Source organism: Siphateles boraxobius, unplaced genomic scaffold (genome assembly GCF_051911475.1).
Source record: "Siphateles boraxobius isolate OS27281-9 unplaced genomic scaffold, OSU_SipBor_1 22, whole genome shotgun sequence".
In the NCBI taxonomy this organism is placed as follows: Eukaryota; Metazoa; Chordata; class Actinopteri; order Cypriniformes; family Leuciscidae; genus Siphateles; species Siphateles boraxobius.
The window spans coordinates 30114741-30137095 of record NW_027508833.1 but is presented as its reverse complement, the minus strand read 5'-3'; the positions used below and the strand labels follow the sequence as shown (position 1 = coordinate 30137095).

The following is a 22355-nucleotide window of genomic DNA, read 5'->3' as shown; positions in this document are numbered from 1 at the left end:
ACTCTTCCAGAGTGAGGAAGAGAGCAGGTAAAATCAACACAGACTCCACTCACCCTGGTCACCACCTGTTTGAACTGTTACCGTCAAGACGGAGACTCAGATCACTGGCCACAAGAACATCTCGGCACAGGAACAGTTTCTTCCCACAGGCCATTTCCCTTCTGAACAGTTAACACACCTCCCAAGGCATATGCCTTTAAGTGCAATACTCCCACTGTTTAGTGCAATACCCTACAACTCAGGTGATACTTATACTTACATTTAGATTTATTTATTATAATATTCAAAACACTGTAAATATGTTCATAATCTGTAAATCTGGAAATGTCTATTCTGACTAAACCCAACTGTGATACTTTTATTCTCATATATTTATATTTTTATTCTTTATTCTTATAATTTGTAGTATTATGTTTCATGTTTCTTGTTGTATTTGTATAGTCCACTGGAAGCCTCAGCACCAAAACAAATTCCTTGTGTGTGCAAGCACACTTGGCAATAAAGCTCTTTCTGATTCTGATTCTGATTCTGCATATTGCTTCACTCTCCTGACACATTAAGAGATGCATAAGACAGGGTTATTTTAACAGTATCAAAAAAACAGTGAACCGCAAAACAGATTAATACTTTCGATGAAACACTGCGGAAAATGAGAATTCAGCAAATACAGATATTTTTATATTTGTATATATGTCATACATACAGTATTCACCGGTCAAGTAAACAAGATTTTTGACAATACTTTTTTTTCCATCTACAGCACGTTTAGCATTAGGCTATTAATCAGCATTTTAAGAGGATTTCATAATAAACAATACCATAATTGGGAAAAGTAGTTGTAGATGGCAAGGGAAGACAATTTAAACTTAAAAATAGCTAGTTAACTTTGTTTTCTGCTCATTATTATAAAATAGAGTACCTCTTGAAACTTCAATTGAATACCATACATACACTGCCTTGCTAATTAAATTAACTGTTGTAAAAAATGTGTTTGATCATACTTGACAGTTAATATTAGTTTTCATTACATTTAATGTCTGTGTTTGCATTATATGTATGCCCTTTTTATACGTACTTTTTATATAATTTTATATTATACGTATGTATCTCCTTTTTTTTAAAAGACAGAAAAGTTCATATCGGGAAGAAGTTAGTGTCAAGTCTTGAGTGCCAACTTGTTTTCCTGCCAATAAATTCAATAAAGGGCCCTGTGGTTCACGCGCACAGAGAGTGTGAACCAGCTCTGGAGCTGGGTCAGGATAAAAACCTTGTTTACAGTGAAGACACACGTCTCCCCTGGCAACACAGCAGGCAAAATTCTGCCAGCACAACAAAAAAGCAAAGTGAAGAGACACTTGATCTCATAAATAAAAAAGAAGAAAAAAATAAGAGGAAAAGGGAATCTTCTATGGCTTTAATTGAGCTCTCTGTCTCTCTCACACACACACACACACACACACACACACACACACACACACACACACAAACCCACGACACCACACAAACCCTCCTTCTGAGTACTTGCTTCTCAATATTCTAAAATCTCTCAAGCAGAAGGATCTGTGAAATCTAGTTGGACTCTTGTGAATCGATTTCAAACATGATGCTCATTGAAGTGAATAAACATTTTCCATACAGACATAATTGATGCTTCTCACTCATACTGTATTTGATCACCGTCATGTGACAAAGGAAAACAGTTTCCATCATAGAACATTAAACAACTACAGCGAGAACCAGTAACATGTTACTTTGAATATTTTAATTCTCATGTAGCATGTTTAATTTCCTTTCTGATTGCTCTCTGTGGTTTATCAGGAAGAACTCTGCTAATAAACACTAAAGTAATGCTTAATGAACTACGATGAACTAACTATGGTCATTCAACAGCACAGCACTTCTAATGTTCGTGTTCTCTTTCAAATTCAACAAGGTTATATATAGAGTGGTCAGGAATGAGGGATGAAATGTAATCAGAGTCTGTCATTCTAATTGGATTGTGGTGTGCAATTTAATGCAGAAACAATAAAGTCATTGGCTCTGTATACTTTCGATGGATATTACTAAATAAATATTAAAATGTTTGTGGTGTTGTCAACTATAATGTTTTGACTACATAATGAGGCTGGGTTGGTTTATATTTGCTGCATAACTGGGTGAACAAATGGCACAAAGAAAACGGATACAGTTTGACACAGATTAAGGTTGGATCGATAGCAAAACATTGGCTGTGATACAATACCAGCCTTTGTGTCGATACTAAATCGGTCAAGTGATAGTAAAGGCAACTGATATTCTAATAATTCTAATAAATGTTGTTCTTTGAAACCTTTTATAAATCAAAGAATCCTAAAAAAGTACAATATCACAGTTTACACAAAAAGATTAGGCAGAAGACGCTTTTGTCACGATCACCAGTTGGAGTTTGCCTGTGTTTTGACCTTTGCCTGTTTTTTGGATTACAATTGCGCATTACCCTTTTAATAAATACTATCTTTGGATCCTCAACCCGTCTGTTTCGGAGAAGTATATGTCAGCTTTTCATTACTGATAATAAGAAATGTTTTTTTTAGCACTAAATCAGTATATCAGAATGATCTCTGAAGGACAATGTGATAACATTTTCAGTGGCTATTTCTTCGCCATAACAGGAACACATTTCATTTTTTCAAATACATAAATAGAAAGCAGTAATTATAAATTGTAATAATATTCAATATTACTGTTTTTACTTTTATTTGATGAAGATGAACGAATGTCTTAAGAGTTTAGAACGACATTAGGGAAATAACAGAATTTTCATTTTTGGGTGAACTAACCCTTTAAACGTGAACCTTTATACTTACTCTGTGCCAATACTCACCAGAATGTAAGATACAGTATAGAGTTAAATGTTAATACTGCTAATGTTGACTGTGCTTAGGTTTGTTCAGGTACCAAAATATGCAAAATTGTGATAACGTACTATTGAACATATACCACATACTTCTGCAGTTATAGATTTGTTCCAGCTGTTTAACTATGATCAATGCAGGCTATATGCCTCCAAAACGTCTCTGCTTCCACTTGGATAAAGTGCAGGTTTTGATGATCTCATTCACTTTATGCTTTTAGAATAATTATCCAAGTCTTCTTCAATACAATCTTTCAATATAATCCCTCTTTCTTGAGAGGCAGTTAAGGGCAAATATTCACAATATATTTACTATGATTTTATAGTAGTGATATATAAAACTCCAACATAACTCGTTATATATGCAATATTCCACATTAAAATGTTTTAGTAAAAATATAGGTAGGTAAATGCAATTTAAATGCAGTTTATTATCAGGTTTTACTATATTGGCCCACTTTATTAAAGCCTTATCAGGTAAACAAAGGAATTTATAAAATACTGATACATTCTCGGCCAAGCCCCATTTCCAACCTCCGAGGCTGTATACTTTATTTACTGAGCTGAAGCCACATAATTTACTTGTAAATGGCTGTTCGTGTTTCTTAGCAGTTTTTCAAGTAAAAAAACTTTGGTCACACTTTACAGTAGTTTAATTCTCACTATTAACTATGACGTTTGCCTCAATAAACTCCTAAGTAATGCTTATTAATAATTAGTAAGAGAGTTGTTAAGATTAGGTGCGGGTAGAATGTAGATGTAGAATATGGTCATGCAGAATAAGCCAATATTTTTAAAATCAGCAGTTTAATCATAAATGCATAAGATCGCAGTGGAAATACAAACCAGGAGACAAAAGACAACAAGTGCAGCGTTGAAAGGGGGCGGGGCTTACATAAGGTCTGTACACATAGACGAGAGTCACGAGACTGTACAAAACACAAATGAAACAAGAGGACTTAAATACAAGGAACAAACAAAGGGAACTAATAAGGACACAGCTAAACAGAATGACTAATTAAATGAGTGACCAAGGAGACAAACTAGTGGCGGGAAACTGAGAACAAACGAGACAGGAAACTGATGAATGCAAACTAAAAGTCCATGTAAATTAAACTAACTGAACATTTGTTTATAGCTAGTTTATATCTTGCAATCCTGATTTTATTTCTCACACTTGCGAATTTATCTCACAATTCTGAGAATTTTTTTTTTCTAGAATTATGAGATTAAAAGTCACAATTATATTTTAAAGGCCTATAGTGTGTGCACGTATGCATGTCTAAAATCCACAATGAATTCTGTAATCTGTATTTGAGCCCTTAATACGTTACGTTTACACACAGTACCCTAGCCTATGGTTAGTTATTTACGGAAGGTCTAACTGCATTCTATAACCAAACTCACACCTACATTATCAGGTTCACAACCGCAATCTTGGAAAACCCACGCTGTATGAACAGAACCAGACTGGACAACTTGTCTGTGATGTCATACAATAGTCTTAAAGTGACGTTACTTTTCAAGAGTTTGCGCTGCACATTTCACAAACGCGTCTACCGTATGTTGCATGTTTTCGTGTGTGTTTTCGGTAACTTACAGCGATGGCAAAATGAGCTGTGTGTCATCATAAGGTTTTAGATCCAGTTACTGTTCTACACAGGAGCTGCTCCCGTCAGTTTTGTGTTCTACGCTTGACTCAAATGTTCTGGGCTGCCTTTCCCAAAAGCATCGTAAGCCTAAGAAGATCGTAAAAAGGATCGTACGACTCATCTTAATATTACGGCCTGTTTCCCAAAAGCATCGTTACTTAAAGGAGAACTCCGGGCAATTTTTAAGTTAATCTTGATCGTTATACCTTTGTGAGTAAAGTAGTCGTCTAAAACACCATTTAGGTGAATTTAAACAATGGCTAAGTTGCTTAACGCATCTGGTTCACATGTAAGGGCCCTGTTCATGTTGGAAAGACATTTTAATTGCATTTTGTGTCTGTTAAAAGGCACAAAGACACACTTTATGTATATGCCCCCATAACTGCCGTTTTAGCTGAGTGGGAGCTCTGGGCATTTGCGGGAACAGCTCCCTGTTGCAAGCACCAATCCGGTTCGTTTTTTTTTTCTATAGACATTACTCACAAAGGTATAACGATCAAGATTAACTTAAAAATTGCCCGGAGTTCTCCTTAAAGTAGCACTTAAAAATCATCGTAAATCCCCAAGTGCATCGTAAGAAGACAGAGTTATGAGGTCACCTGCAGGACAACCGGCAGATTACAGCTTTAACTTTATTCAAGTGCAATGTGATTATAATATAAGGTTTTGATTGTACTTTATTTTACACTTTATTACTCGTTGTATGAATTTATAAATAAAATAATAAAAAAGGGCAGAAAACAACAACAACAAAAAAATAATTTAATCCAATAATTTTAATCTAAATTAAATGAATGAACAACAAAATTAATAAAAGATGTAATAGCCTATGCTTCAAAGACTGGGGAAATATAGGGATGAACTAAAAAAATATGTCAATGACTTGCTGACATGCACGAAAACCAGCCATGTAGCCTGTTTCTTGGTTGCCATCATGTGGTCCCATGCCATCTTTGTCCTTCTGCTCCTCCACCACCTCTTCATCTTCCTCCCTGTTAAGTAAGGACACTCTCATATGTCCTGACTACAACAACAAACATTCTCAAATGATCATGTTCTCAACATTCTCAAACTGCTGAGGTGTTGTGGCTGCAGTCTGGACAGCAGAAGATGGAGGCTGATGCCTGGGAGGGTTGTTTGGAGGACTAGTAGATGGCAGATACTGGGAGATGGCAGATGAAACTGATGGTTCCTCTGAGCATGAAGGACCTGACTCAGGCTCAGGTTGAGTTACCCCTACTCCTCCATGGATGCCATCTGAAGCACTTGTGCCAAGTATTGACAAGGCCTTTTCTTCTTTCTCTGCTGTGAGAGGGGGGGACTCATTGGTCCCACCACCTGTTTTATTAAATGTTGTCCTCTGCAGTGCCCTTTTCCTTTTAGCAAGGCTCGCAAAGTCCTGCCACTTCTTCCTGACCTCCTTCCCTGAACTTTTAATGCCCCTAGTTGCAGTCAGTTTTGTAGCAATAACCTCCCAGATTTTTTGTTTTTGTTATATTTGTATGACTGCCCTTAAACCTACGGAATAAAATGTTGTATAGCTCCACCTCCTCTAAAATGACATTAATCTCCTCTTTTAAAAAAAAAAATTCTTTGTTTGTTTTTTGTACAGCCAATTTGCTGGTGTCTCTACCCGTAGGTTTGTGCTTTTATAGATTATTGGCCTCGTAGAAATTGCACATCAGATGAAAACAATTAGGCTATACATTTCAAAATACAAGCGTGTGCTACAATTACGAGGGTGACATTTCAGCACTTGACAAACGGACAGCGACTGCGCACGATCGTGCTAAGTGCGTTTTTGTGAAACGCACGTGAAGTGAACACGAACGTTCGTAAAGTCGCTCGTAGAAAATGCTCGTAAGTGCTAAGATCCATCGTTATTTGGAAACGCAGCTCTGCTCTCCACCAGCCGGATATAAGCTAAAAGCTGCTGTTGCTTAATGAAGATTTGACGGATGAACTTGGGGTAGGGCCATAGACAGTAAAAGAAATGGACACAGCGACCCCATTGATTTTAAACGGAGAAGACTGAAGCCCGATTATTGCACTTCCTGTTTGATGGCTGAGCGACTGCGCAGGCTCAAACTGAGCGTGACGACAGTCTGACAGTTGTACATCTTCTAGTAGCTGTGGCAAAACAAATCTGAATCACCTAATTCCTCATAAACGCTGTTGAAATATTTTGATAGAACTCTATCTATGGGCTTCTCCCTTGACTTTATGCCTCTATGTCCCCCCGATTGCCTCATTGACAGTAAAAGATTGCCTGCGAGCTTCTCCTCCTGTCTATACGGTACTGTCTCTATTGTGCGACATAAAGTCGCGTGGTTATGACGCAATCGTTAGCCTGTTTTGAACAAAACGGCTTTTACGGGGGCAATAATGTAAGATACAAAGTAATGGAGTCTTTTATACATTGTCGTGTTTATTTAGAAATAAATAATGGACAAATTAAGTCTTTGGACGCCTCAGATGTAAAGTTATTCGCTGTCAAAGTGACGCCAAAATGAATGGGAGTCAATGGAATGCTAACAGCAGGTGAAGTTCCGCTACAATGGCGGCTCCCGCGAGGCTTCAACTTCCGGCTGATGGATTAGGCTACCCCCTTGGGTAAGGCTGAACGATAATGGTTAAATCTTTGCGGTCTGTTGGTTAAACTGATAATCATTATCTTGCTCACATTATAAAAGCGATTATTAATTATAACATAGCCTATAGACCACAACGAACAAAATGCTCGTGTTGTGTTTTTTTCCTCTTTCTTTTTGCCATTTTCATCTTTGAAATGGCTATAAGCACTGCAAACAGACAGCGGCTATGTAGTTTTCAATTGCTTTACATTATGAAAACTGGTAAAACTTTAAAAAGCTTCTCTCAAAAGCTAAAATGTGAGAAAGTGAAATTTCAAATAATTAACTTTTACTATGTATTGTAGCACAGAGGTTGCAGAAGTGCATTAATTCACCATCCATGATCGAAAAAAGAAAACCATTAATTGTTTTAAAAAATTATCAGTTTTATCACTGTGTCTGATCTTAGCAGATAAATATGTAGCCCTATGACAATTTATAGCAGATAAATATGTGTGGAATATGGTGAATAAAAGGTCAGTAAAGAAAATATTACTCTTAGTGAAGCCTAACACAGCAAAATCATTATCACTGTCATGTTTCAACACCTGAATCACTTAAACAAATCCAGCACTAATTCATATTAAAACAACATGCAAAACCCAAAGTCTGTATAAGGTACCTCAGGTCAGATCAAAGGGAAGCACATTATGATATCAAAAGGAAAGGAAAGGAAAGTGATGAGGAAATGAAAGCAGATTAGCAGGTTTCCTGCTCAATTTGTTTGTGAATCAGTCACGTTAGCAGCGGTGAAGCAGAGAGAGACACAGCCTTGTTTCTACTGAAGCATAGCCAGCTGTGATGATGCAAGCAGCGAGGAATCACAACACAATTGACCGCAAGCGGCTCAGCATCATGATGAATTTAAGCATTTAAGCATAAAAAGTGCATGTGCTTTCTGAACTCCCCACCGTGCCATTAGAGCACACAAACACAGTCTGGGTTAAGTGATAACTACCACACACACAGTTCTTGAGATGAATAACACACTCACCTTCGGTCTCACCACACAATGTGCACTGTGACTCTACAAAATTAAAAAAAGAAAGAAAAAGAAAAAGAGAGAGTGACCTTTGTGCAAACTTTTACATACGAGTGATATGTTCATTGCATTATAGTGTGAGGACAGTCTCCTGGTTGAACATTTAAAACCCTTAAAATGACATTTTTCCTGATTAGGTGTCTTCAACTAGGCACTTTTAAAGTATCCAAGGGGTTGATTTATTTTTAGAGCTTGGTTTTAAATTTAAACTATTAGCGATATAGGACACACTCGGAATCTGATATCATATCTTTATATAAATTAAGTACATAACCCAAATTACTGTATAAATAAATGCATATTTTTGATGTTTTCCAAATGTCCAAACAGGCCTACATCATAAAAATATCAATTATTAAAACTATGATAATTCGAACATTAAAATAATCACCCTTACTAAAAAAAAAAATTTTTTTTATATTTAAAATGATTATTATAAAGTTAGTAAGTTAGTGTGAGATTTGAGAAAATGTGTGAAGAAAATAAATATGTATATGCACATAAATATATGCATATACTGTATTTCAGTGAACAAAATAAATAAAAGAGAGAAAAAGTGTTTACCAAGACAGTTTTAAGTGCCTATAGCTGAAATAATAAACAAACACATTCATACAGTAAATAAGCATTATTCCATTCAAGAATCAGTTAGTCTCACATGTGTTAGGAAATCTCAGGATTTCCCTAATCAGTCTGCATTCTTAAAAGTATTCTCTTACCAGTAAAGTATTTTGGTAAAATATTTTGTACTCCATAATCATTATATCTGTGGCCTCAATGTGCAAAATCACAAACAAATACTTTTGGGTTCAATTACAATCTACTTTCTGAACACTAAATACACAAGCTTGCACACACAAAAACATTTTTTGCAGCCGAAATTCAAACAAAAACATAAACTAAAGCAAAACTCCAATATAAATGCATGCAATTTACAATATATGCAAAATAACATTAGAGTCTTTTCTTAGAATATGTAAAGATTCTTAGCTACATCAAAATATAAAATACATATTTTTTTCCTCTCAAGAAAACAATTCTATTCATCTGTAAAACATGGGCTCTTCAAAAGAGTATGCCATAAAAAAAATGTAGCCTATCAATTCAATTTTCATTTCAGTTGCCATTAAAAAATAACACTATATTATAAAAGACCTTGCGGCGCTACAGCAGAGATTTCTACAGCTGTCATTCTGCTGTGTTGAATAGATGATTCAGCGAGTATATGATTAGTATTCATTCAATAGCACTGTCTATTTAAGCCATATTCCCATGCCGTTAATTAAGAAACAACTGACATTTGTTCATAATCATGTTGAGAGATTCGAGGCAACAAACTCAACAGACCAATCTTCTCATCAAGTGACTTGTGTTTCTGGCAGACTCCAAATATATACAATCCAGTCCAAACGTCATAAATGATGCCTGAACTGGGTTTAATATCATTCCAAACACAATTGCCCAAAAGTTACTTTAACAAATGCAGTGAAAATCCATTTATTCCTTTCTGGGCCTTTATTAGCATGACTGGAGCTTTTAATTCCTGAGGTTATTAAACTCCTTTTCTGAAAGTGAATCAATACAACCTCAGTCTATACAGTGACACCACATATTTGCTTTGTTACTCCTCCACATTTTGAAAGAAGTTTAATTAGGACTAGCTAGAATTGGACAGAAAACTGAGCTGGACAGCAACATCCATATTCATTAAGATATTCTGACCAAAAGAATAATGCAGATACTATATACACACTGATCCAAGTCCACATCCCTGACCAAGACATCAACAGTTCATATCTACAAATCCATTTGACTTGTGTCCCATTTGAGGTTTATAATTCCCATGGAAACCCAGGGAAAATAATTTGCACACAGAGGCTACTGGCATCATCTGATTCAAATTTTGTCTTGCGATTCGCCAAAATAAGATGCGCAAACTGGCTCTGCCCAACCTGTGAGTGAAAAAAGCATTTCAGTTCATTCCACAACGAAGCATTCCATAATTAACACCAGTATTTGCATATTAGCCTTGTGAGCTCACACTCTCTGCTTTAGTTGGCGTAGTGTTAGAAGTAGGAGTGTCAGTGGTGATAATTAGCTTTTCTGTTCTGGTCTTTTTTCACAGGCATACAGAGGCTTTTCTTCGGCTCTGTGAGGAGACAGAGTGTTGATGCCCGATTATATCATTATAGAACGATTCTAAATATTGTGTTTTGTGAACTCCAAATCTCATTTGATGAGGTCATGAGAAACAAATTAATTAACATGAGCAGAATCATGTACAGAGATAAACGACGAGTCAGCCTATAGTTAATAGAGGTCAGTTCAAAGATGATCAGTGCATATACAATATATTGACAAGCTTCCTGGCTTGTGTAAACACACAGAAACGCACATACGTACGCCTGTTACTCTATTTAGATTACTATTGATTTCAGTTTCTGCACTCCAAAATAATCCCTCTTGTGCTTGGCTAACTGCTCCTGCAGGAGCTGACAAAGCACTTCTGTACTTTCAGATAGCATCAGACTTTATGAAGACTGTTAGCACTCAGTCTATCATAAGCACTCTGCTTGTAAGAGCTCTCGTTCCCCAAGAGTAAAACAGATAACAGCATACCAAGACTGCAAAAGGATGAGAGAATATACGGCATTCAGACTAACAGCATGTGTATTAACGATTTTTTAACGTTAATACTTTTTAGACAAAATATTGCCATTACCTTGTCAAATTTTGCTCTGGCAACAATAATAGTTTCCAAACATAGCCACAGTGAAATCTCTAAACAGCACAGTTTTGTTCCTGAATAACTCCATTCAGTGGCTGCGTCCAAAATCGCATACTCTGTCTTAAGTAGTACTTGTTTTGTCATTACTTCACTACCACTATAAAAAGTATGTTCTATATAGAATGAATGAGTGTAGTATGAATGTAATCTGGACATACTACATTCGCCTTGTCATTTTCATTTTCATTTGATCATTTTCATTTGACCAACCAGCATCAGTTATGTCGCTTCACTGCATTCATAAATCCTCTCCCGTGGCCTCATGGGATTGTAAAGTGTCCATCGTATGCACACTTCAGAATCTCGCTGGAAGGTCATCCGGGTACTTTTTGCCTATTCTTTTATGAGGACTGTTAATTCTGACATACTTCTTTTGTCACATAGGCCTACTGTTTTTCGCCTACTATATACAGTAGTAGGGATGCAATTTTTGGATGCAGCCAGTGACTCTTGAATGAATCAGCGTTGTTGCATGAATCGTTTGAATGAATGAATAAGTCAACGACTCACTCATAACTTGTTTTGTTTCTTAATGAATCAAGTGTTTTGAACATAACCTGCAGAAAGTCACTTACTTTAATCTACAGTGTTAATGTATCTAGTTATGCCACCCTTTCTTTCATCTCACATGATAAATTAATTGAATCCCAAATTAATAAACCCTGTCTGAGTTTATTTTGCCATCATCAGCTGCATTATCCCTTACTGCAAAGTTTTAATTTTCATGTACACCTGAATTTCTGCTCTAGCTGCAGACTCGAAAGCACAAACATCTCATATTTATCTCAGTATTTCCTCTGGGGCAAAATACTCTAAATCAGCATGAAGACCCAATGTTAAGGATCCCAGTGGAGCCATAATCTGCTAGTCTGTAAGAGTAAATCATTCAAGGCATCTGACAATACAGTTTGATTTCAGAAGAGCCCGTGTTCAATAAGGTCAAGCTCAGTATGTGTCTATTTAGAAAGATCGAGAGAGCAGTTTTGATAAAGCCGTCAACTAATTGACACAACAAGGGACATTCTGTCATATCATTAGACAGCTAGAACTCCAGACTGAGGACTTGCCAGTTTCTTCAAGAGGGCGAAGCTGGATAATCGGTACATCTGTTCTAAGCCTTTAACAGTGTTTTAACAGAGCTTATCTTTTTTCCCATGCGTGCAAAGTTATCTTAGTCTCTTTCATCGTTACTAAACTGCTCTTAGCAGATTAACAGCTGAACATTATGAATCTACTAATAAGCAAATTAGTTAAAAACCTTGTTTTTTTGTACATTCAAATGGTACTTTTTCACAGATTTGTATGGCATAATTTTATCCATGGAAAATACTGAAAATATGTGTCCCCAGCTCCTCCTTTCGTCAGTCAGGATTTGGCATTCTGATTCCCCTCTGAATAAGACTAAATTCTCAAATATGTTGTACATTAAAACACTGAATTAATGATATCTGCAATACATTCAAGTTGGTTCTGTTCTGTTAATGTTGGGTTATTGCTGCTCTCCCTGCTCTTATCCATTTAGGCTGCATGGAAGCGCAGAGAGTTTTTGCCCAGAACAGAACCATAAAATAATTGTCAAATTATTAGTGTACAAATATTATGCAATTTTGTATTTATTTAGGATATGTGTAATATTAGCTATAATATGCATTAGGAAGACAAAGCAATATGCCATTTTATTCAACAAAAAAAATTAAAACGTCTTTAACATCACAGAAAGCTGTAAAACACAATACATCATTTAAGATGTTTCAGTTACTCTGTATTTATCAAAGCTCTAATACTACAACAGACCATTAACCAATGTGATGTAAAATAATCAAATAAATAACATGATAAAAAAAACAGATCAAAAAATTGAGATAAATCACACAAAGAAAAACAAATGTGATGAAACAGGTGTGATAATAATGACACTGTGGTAACGATATTCATGACATTCCGGGAAAAAGGGACCAAAATAACAGATACATTAACATTGAAAATAAATAACTAGCGAGATTGGGTAAAGTGTTGTGGCGAGCAGGACGAGACAGAGGGCCGCGAGAGATACGAGACCGGTGCGTCACGCAGGTCTCGTTCATCAATCACGCCACCGGCGTTTTAAGGGAGTTTCTTTGAAGAAACCCAAATATCTAGCATTAGCTGCCTAAAAAAAGACATTAGTCAGCAGGTCTGTTCTTCTCTGCAGGTGAAGGACTATTTGTTTATTCCCTCTTAACAAAGCCTCACCCAATCAGAGCACTTAGAAAGTGCGCGTGAGCGGAAGTATGAGCCTCATCTCTTACATTAGAGCAGACATGAGTTCTTGACTGGGCTGTTCTTCTTTTCCATTAACCATTTGCCTTAAAACATGGTGCGACAAGTACAGAACAAAATCATTACCTCTCACAGAAGACAGAACTACTAAAGTTCTAAAATAGAGAAGTGTGAGCGTGTGTGTATTTTGAAAGTGTGAAGGAAGGGTGTTAGACTGTTGATTATTTTTTGTTCTTTTATATTTTTTTCCACGCTCTCAGAAGCACAGAACAGACTTGTCAAAATTACCTAACATCCAGCATCTTAAAATAAACTTGGAAAAAACACAAAATACATAGAAGAGCACACACAGACGTGAAAACAGTTAAAGTTCCTCTGCATATGACCTGTTTAGTGTACCCTGTATGTAAACATGATCAAGTGTTGTTATCTACCATACAGGTCTCATGCATTTGGGCATTTGAATTAGTTTAAAAGCTTCCAGCATGTATCCAATCTCCATTTAATCTCATTTGAAGGGTGTCCAGCAAAGTAAATGTTGTTTTAGATGATGCTGAAGATTCTCCACATTTCTTTAAAAGCTGTTCTGTAATGGACCTGTTTTCATCAAACCTCTTTGATAATGTACCAAGCCTCAGATTGGCAGAAATGTAAATAACTGAAAAAGAAAACATTAAAAATGCCCCTTACAAAAAAGTACTATCATATTGTACAATACCGACTGATTAATGATTGATTTAATATACCATGATATTTATGAGGTATTCTAAGGTACTTCAAAGAATACCATTGTACTGTATTATATATGCATTCAAATGTCTGTGCCTTTAAACAGAATATGTTATCAGGTAAGTTGCTATAACACATCGACATGAACTAACTTCCTTGGAAAAATTCTCTTTGATCTGTTGCTGTAATTATCATTATAGAAGCTGCATATAAACAAATATGCATACTTCCGAACCATATAGTAACTGATTACATGTAATCTGGATTCCGTAATCAGATAAAAAAAAAAACGTAGTACTTGTAATTAGATTATATTACATTTTAAAATACTTGATAAGTTACTTTTTTATTGATTGCATGATTACCTGTAATGGAATTATTAATTGAAGTCTACTACATGTATGTGTTCAGAAAGTCTTCCAGGTTTGTGGAATTGCACACACAGACCAGCCACTAGTCATGTGTCTATCACTAAAAACTGAGACCCACGTGGCATTTGATCACTGGATCTACTGAAATCATTTCTCATTTAAGAAGTGTTTTCTTAACATTGCATATCTAATCAACTCCTGATGAACACATTAATTATCATTTGAGTTATCACTCAGTGAGTCATTTAACCTTATATTGCTGTTTTTAGAAGGCTTTTGTATTTGTAACACTTTAATATGTACAAATTCACAAAATTGTATATTTACATTTTTGTCAGCTGAATCCTCTTTGACCTAATACATTTACTTGAAGTACCCCTGAGATTTTAGGTCAATAATAATATTAAAACAATAAAAAATTGTAATGTAATAGATTGTTACTAACTACAATTGTTGTCACGTCATTTGGAATCAGTAACCAACTACAATTTGTAAGTAATCTACCCAGCACTGGTACGCAACTGACACTGTAGGCAATAATGTAATATTGCTAAAAATGTGAGAATCCAAAAGAGTAAAATAAGCCTTTTAGTGAGTGAGTTTCCCCACAAAAAGCCAAACTTTAGAAAAAACATGAGATGTGTAATGTGTTGAGAAAAATCTAAATAATCAACAGAATATTCTTATTACATACACATTTATGCCATACTCTATAGAACATACTTAATAACAGTTGCAAATTATTCAAAAGAAGTACCTCTTCATAAAGAATGTGATTTCGAATGCAGTTAAATATAAAACGCCACTTGCATTTAAAGTATAAAAGAAACATGTAAATAGATAAATATAAAACTTTGACGCCACAGGAGTAGACCGAAATGGATTGCTGTAATCAACACTTTTATCAATTAGTTACCTATATCGGTTGTAATCGTAATCTCGTTTATTTATTGATTAACCGCGCAGCCCTTTTGTGTGGTGAGTAAATGAAGTGCAGCTTTAGTCCTGAGATATTCTGAGAGCTTGGAGGATTGATGAAATTCTTCACGGATGAACACCCTTATGTATTATAAGAGAATCCTTCATGAAGCGTTTGTTCTGCGGCCTCTCCTTTCCACAGCCCTTAATGATGTTCACTGCACTCCTCTCTACTCTTCCTGTGGCCTTCCCTTTCTCTCATTTTTCTCACTATCTCTATTTCGACCCTTTCTTCTTTACTTCCTTGCTCCCTCTCTCTTTCATTCTCTCTCTCTCTCTCTGTGTTTTCATGAATAGGCTCACTGAGGCGTCAAGTGCAGGACTAGGTCTGTACAGACCTCAAAGACAGGAAGAGAGAGATGACAGATGAGGAGGAGGAGAGTGAGAGAGTTTGGGTTGACATGAAGGGTCATTGCAGTGCTTTTCTCTGAACTGTGAACATTCAGTGCTGATGGCAATGACAAAGGGGAATAGTTCATAATGCTATATGAACATCTGGAAAGTAGATTTGTTTCGAAATCATTTCCAAACTGGCTCTTGCATTTGTCAGTCGATCAGTAATGCTATTGTAAAGACATGAAGGAGAATTAAAGTTAGGATTTTTTTTTTAAATAATTGAAAACTGAAATCTCTATAAATGACTCCATAATTTGTGTTTTTCTAAAAGGATAGTTCACCCAAAAATAAAAAATAAAGATATTTTGAAGAATATTTCAATTGTTGTCCATACAATGAAAGACAGTGGGACCCAAAACAGCATTTGACCCAAACAACATTTTTGTCTATTGGATGGACAAAAAAAGAAGATTTTCCCCTAAATATTCTTTAGGGAAATTTTACATTTTACAAAAGATAGAAATGCAAACAGGTTTGGAACAGGGCTCTCAAGTCTCACGCATTGGGCGTGAGACACACGCATTTCAACACGCTCACACGCTCACACGCCACACCTTGTATTTCTCACGCTGAGGAGTAAGGGAACTTGTCCCGCTATACAATTAATGGACGATCGAGGCGCAGGCAAACGGAGGGAAGTTCTCTGCCGAGTTCATAGCATCTGTCTCGAGTTATACAGAGTTAAATGCTAGCTGCCAGCCAATCAGAAATTAGAATTAGTTGTTTCCGGGTAAATTATGTGTTCCCGCTGCAAGCTCGTTCTTTACTAGACAACACGCGCACACACGGAGTGGAAGTTGAAAGAGCACGATCTGATGAATGCGGTTTGCGGACATCTTCATTTATTTTTTTAAACATTTTGATTTTACGATTCCTGGACGATATCTCTTGCCTGTGATCAAAGACAGTGAGAGCTGATGTTGAGGAGTATAGCCAAATTTGTGCTAAATTATTTTTGATGCATTCAAAAACTCTCCAACTGCTTTTAAAGGGGTCATCGGATGCAAAATACACTTTTATATGGTATTTGCAAATAAATGTGTTTTTGCAGTGTGTGGACACAATCACCATGCAATGAAAAAAGAGGTAAAAAGGGTGTTGTTTTACAGAACCATTGAGAAATTTTAACCAAAGTATGTTACAAACTTTACATGAAGACCCAAAAGAATCATACCAACTTGTGGAAAATGGGCATCCGATGACCCATGTAAACGTGACCGGTTTGGGTCTTGACATACATGCTCAGGGCAAGTTGTTATGACACAATGTACATTGAGCACTGATGTTCAGTTGGCTTGTTTGGGGTCAAATTTATTTTTATTTTTCAATAAATTTGTATTTTTTAAATATAACTATTTATTTTATTTGGATGAATTTGTCTTTTTATCAGATTTAACAATTGTTATAATTTCCATTAGTGCTGGTCAATTATGAACAATAGGCAAAATTGAACTGGTAGCAAAAATGTAAGCGAATTTGGTTGAGTCGAGGGACCGCTGCTGCAAATATTTGGGTGGCCCCTCCCCTAAATCTCACTCTAAACTTTTGATAAAACTTGAGAGCCCTGTTGAGTAAATAATTGCAAAAGCAATTATAGCTTAGTTTTGGGTGAATTATTCCTTAGGAATGATGGAGAATATCCTCTCATTGTTTACTCATCCTCAGGGGCTTTTACACTGGGCTCGTTTGCTGCGGTCCGAGCCCGTGCGCGATTGTTCCGCAGCCCCCCGCAGCGTTGTCCTGGTTTCACACTCAACTTGATTCTATCAAACTCTGGTGCGTTTGCGTGCATCTTACGTCATTGCAAACGTGCACGGCGCATGATAGAAAACACGACGCAGGTCAATATATTGTGTTTTGTTATTAATTTGGTGCTATTATGCATAGCTGAGTAAACAACGCAGGTTAACTGTGTGTGTGTGTGTGTGTGTGTGTGTGTGTGTGTCGCATAAGCTGTCTTTCCGCTGCTTGCAAATGGACTCTTGAGGAGACAGTGGATTTCCATTAATTTGTTGCCCTGATTGCACGCACTATGCGCGAAAACACTGCAGACTCACTCTTGCTCGTATCCAAGGTGAATCTTTATCCCTTACGTGTGTTTTATTTAACTAAATACATCATAATCGGCTAAAACGCATGCGCAGGATACTTTACTTGAACAAGTGCGCACCCGAGTCCGTGTTGCTTTCACATACACGCAGAACGGTTCGGGAGCAACCGAACTCTTTTTAATGCAAAGGCATCCATGAGATATTTTAAAGAAATTAACAAACGTAAACAAATGATTGAGTCAGATCTTTTCAATTAATCATTTGATCTGATTCACCCAAACCAAGTTCTTGAGTTTGACTCAGTAACTCACTAAAATTTTGAAGTTAACAGCTCACTCTGGAACAACACGAATAAACAATGAAAGCATTTTCAGATCAACTATCCATAAAAGTTTTCTAAAAGAAAAGATAAACTTACTGTTTTTATTTATTTGCCCCAAAGGTGAAGTCAATTGCAAAACAAAAACACCATTAAACATAACATTTTGCTATCAATGGCTGGTACAAACCAACTTGGTTACAATTCCCCAAAATATAGGCACTCTGTACTGACATCTAAATGTCATATGTAACCGACTGGGCTTAACTCACAATGTGTCAAAGTGGTGAGTGAAAAGACTAACAGATAATGACAATGAGGAATGCCATATACAGTGCCTCCTTGAGCTGCTGGTGTTGCATCAGACGTGCTTTACAGGTGAGACATTACTAACAGAGTGTACAGCAAGAGCACAGCCTGGCAAATAAACTGCTGCCATGGATACAGGGACTTCTGCAATCTCAGACAGACAGTTAGCTAAGACTGGCGTTTATATGATTCCTTAGTATGGTTTCATTAGTAGAGAGAGACACGGAGAGAGAGCAGATGTTTGTGCACAGTGTAATGTGACTAACTGTCCCCCACAGGTACAATCTGTCTCAAACCTATCAGTCTCTCATTCCCCCCTCAGTGTTCTGAGCTGGAGTTCTGGTCCAGTCACACACTCAGACAGCTGCAGGCGTGTGTGTGTGTGTGTGCCAGCTTAATGCCTGTCATTTATTTAATAAGTTGCTGGTGATTATGAGACAGACCCGGGAGAAATCTGACAGGAACGAGGGTGCTGTTCTTCCTCAAAACCCTAAAGTTACAGGAACACTATAGGAATAAAGACACACATCTTCCTGCTCTGGACTCATGTGTGTTTGTAACTATGTGTTAGATATAAAATGAAACAGAAAATTGTTTCATTGTTGCAGAAAATTGAGAGGTCTTATTCCCTTCCCGTTCCTGCAGTTATTTACTTGTTAAGTAGCCATGTATTTGTGGGATAATGCAGTCAGCCGGTCACTATTAAATAGTTATATTATATAAATTCATTCATGGTGATCCAAGGCCTCATGAACTTGGCAAGGGATATTTTTCATTATGATCGCTCATAGATATATACACTAGATGTCGCCTTGGGGTTCTAAGCATGAGTCAAAACTGCGCCATCTTGGAACAGGGTCTTGTCAAAAATGTCAGATTTTTTTTTTTATTTCAATGAAATGATTGTACTAGCCTATATTTAGTTTGATAATGTAGTAGAGCGCAGTCTCGTGGGTACCCCCCGGCCTGTGAGGGGCGATTGGGGTATGTGGCGAGCAGGACGAGGCCGAGGGACGTGAGAGAACGGCGCGAGGCCGGTGGCGTGAGTGATAATGAACGTCACCTGTGAGACGCACCGGTCCCGCATCTCTCACGGATGAGCGGAAGCATAAAAAGGAGGAGCGACGACGCTGAAGATCGAGAGAGGAACAGGCCTGAGTTAATGCTGTGTTTTATTTCTGTTCTGTGTAGCCAGCAGTCGTCCGCGAGGGGCTGCTGGCGGTTACTTTTGTTTTTGTATTTGTTTTATTCGATTAAAAGTCTTTGATTGTTTGCCGGTTCATTTTTGACTGACAAGTGAACAGTACTAGAGGGTTAATGCATCTTTGGTGAAAAAAGTATTTATTTAATTATTGTTGCTAGCCAGACTGTTACATTGGACTGTTTAATCTTACAAGTAATACAAAATAATTTTGGCTTAAATCAATATTTCAAATCCATGTATGTATTATAAGCAGCTACAGTAAGTGTACAGTAAGTACATAAGTGGGATAGCATACAGTTAAGACTGTACCTGTTTTCTTACATATTTACATATATGTGCCCTAAAGAAGAATGCTAAGAAACGTCCCAAAAATGTCAATTACCTCCATTAAATATGCAGCACCTCTGTTAAGGCAGCATTAACAGCAGGATTTCTTCGAGAAAAAGTAAAAAAAACAATCCTCCATCTACTCACATACTTCCCCTCTCCAAACGCTGTCCACTCATTCAAAGACTCGCAGTAATGATTAATTGGCAGAACGCACTAGACTTTCAGCTAATGCACCTGCTACCCCTGACTGTGTAAAGAGAGAGCAGCGGGCGCCAGATGTGAAGCCTGCGTCCAACCCAACACACAGCATCATTTCAGACTGACCCATTTTCAGTTTTAAACTGTTATTGCTGGTTGAAAAAAATAATCGCATCAAAAGATGTCATAAATAATTCTTATTATTTGCTGAGAGAGAGAATGTGTCTAACACCCCAACATCTAAAATGATCTGAACGCTCCCTCACTATTTATTAATTGGAAACGAAAGGAAAGCCATTGAAGAAAATGTGAATCAAACATAATTGTTTAGTGATGTTCAGTTGCCAAGCAACAACTCCTACATGCATCAACACTGTACCAATGACAATCTGAATGGAGACCTACAGAAAATGATGAAAATGTTAGGAAGTGCATGATTCTAGTAGAGAAAATGTATTAATGTAAAATTAATATCATAATAAAATTTCTATTCTCAGCTATTTAATGGAACAGTTTAATGAAAAAGTTAAACTTTTCTCACCTTCATGTCATTCCAAACCAGTAGGCCTATGCTGTTATTTTACATTACACATAAAGACTTTTGAAAATTAAAAATTGCAAATGAAGAAAATTGGCAGTGAAATATCTGTTCCTCACTTAAAGCTACAGTATCATATGGCTTAAAAGATTTGAAATAAAACATGAATCATATGGTGCTTTTATAGTTTTTGTTGTTGTTGTTGTTGTTGTCCTATTTTGGAGCTTGACAGCCCGTACTCACTACAAACTGTCATAGTATGAAAAATATGTATGTGAAATTTTTCTAAAATCTCTTGTGAAAGAGTGACAGAAATATTTGGCTGAACCCTTTAATATAATATAATGTCAGCAAGTTAGTTCACTGTTAAAGGAATAGTTCATCCAAAAATGAAAATTATCCCATAATTTACTCACCCCCAAGTCATCCTAGATGTTTATGACTTTCTTCTTTCAGCCGAACACAATCGTTATATATGTCGGGCATTTTTTATGATGGATGGATGAGCTTTTTGGAGCTTCAAAAACTCGATTCTATTCAGTGCCATTACAGGCTGGGAAAAGCCATGTACATTATTGAATATACCTCTGATTGTGTTCGGCTGAAAGAAAAAAAGTCATATACACCTAGGATGACTTGAGGGTGAGAGAATTATGGGATGTTTTTCATTTTTGACTGAACTATTCCTTTAACTGCATATAAATGCATGTGGAATTGTACACAGTACTTGCAGGTTTGTATTTGTTCTCAGGGGAGTTTTTATTGTTGTATTTTTTGAGAACTCTCAACCATCACTAATTGCACCCTCCTCTGAGCCTTTCTGCAGCTTTTAAGCAAGAAAACATCACAGGCAAAGTTTCCAGAAAACAGGCCAGAGGCAGATGATTGGGGATGTTATGTGCGTTCTCCTCACAAATCTCAATTGATCAGCCTTATGCTGGAATTTTGTCTAATGTTCAGAATTTATCTGGACAAGGACCTGAGCTTCGGATGTCATTCAAATTTAGCAGGGCGTCAGTAAAGAGCTCTAAAGTGCTCTCTCACCTAATAACAGACTCTATGTTAAACAAGGGTAGAACAGCCATCTGAGACTCTCTCAGTTCTTAGTAGCCTAGCAACCAACGCCAACACAGTTTGCCGTTCAGACCAATGCGTAAAAGCTTATGGAAGTCCTTAAGTCATTCGAAGGTGAGGGGAACGATGTCTCATTACCTCAGGCGAAGAACGAGGTGTAACCTGAAAGTATATTTGTGCAAGTGCTTACCTTTCAAATGAATGGGTCGAGATGCAAACAGAATAAACCAACACAAAAAAGTGTTTAGATGACCGTTTCTGATCTAGTTGCCATGGTGATGTTCAGAGCTGAGGTGTTCCTGAATGTTTAGCATCTCCCATTGCATATGCTAATTTATCATGATAACGCACAAATGCTATATGCTAATTCCTCAAAAGAAGCCTCGCAGACCTGATCTGAATCCTGCATGTTTAATAAAAGATCTCTTCATCTTCTCAGATCACTGTTTGTGCCAAAGATCTTCATGCTTGAGGGAGCTGGACCTGAGCCAGAGGTTAAATTCAACCGGTGTTAGGCTACCATTACAAGAAACATTAAAGTGAAGTTCAGCTAACAGCCAGCGGCAACTGGATTTGCGCAGCACTTTACAG

At 36.8% G+C, this 22355-nt stretch overlaps 1 protein-coding gene across 4 annotated transcripts in view; it reads right to left on the bottom strand.

The window, feature by feature from the left end:
* The window catches only part of dlgap2a (discs, large (Drosophila) homolog-associated protein 2a), a 184523-nt gene that overhangs the window by 112097 nt on the left and 50071 nt on the right, over positions 1 to 22355 (bottom strand). The window contains exon 1 of one of the 4 annotated variants that reach the window (XM_077239552.1): positions 8173 to 8201. The exons of the other annotated variants lie outside the window; for them this stretch is intronic. The gene's annotated coding sequence lies outside the window, so the exon portion shown is untranslated. Of the gene's footprint in view, positions 1 to 8172; positions 8202 to 22355 lie in introns of those variants that run through there. 4 annotated transcript variants of the gene reach the window in all.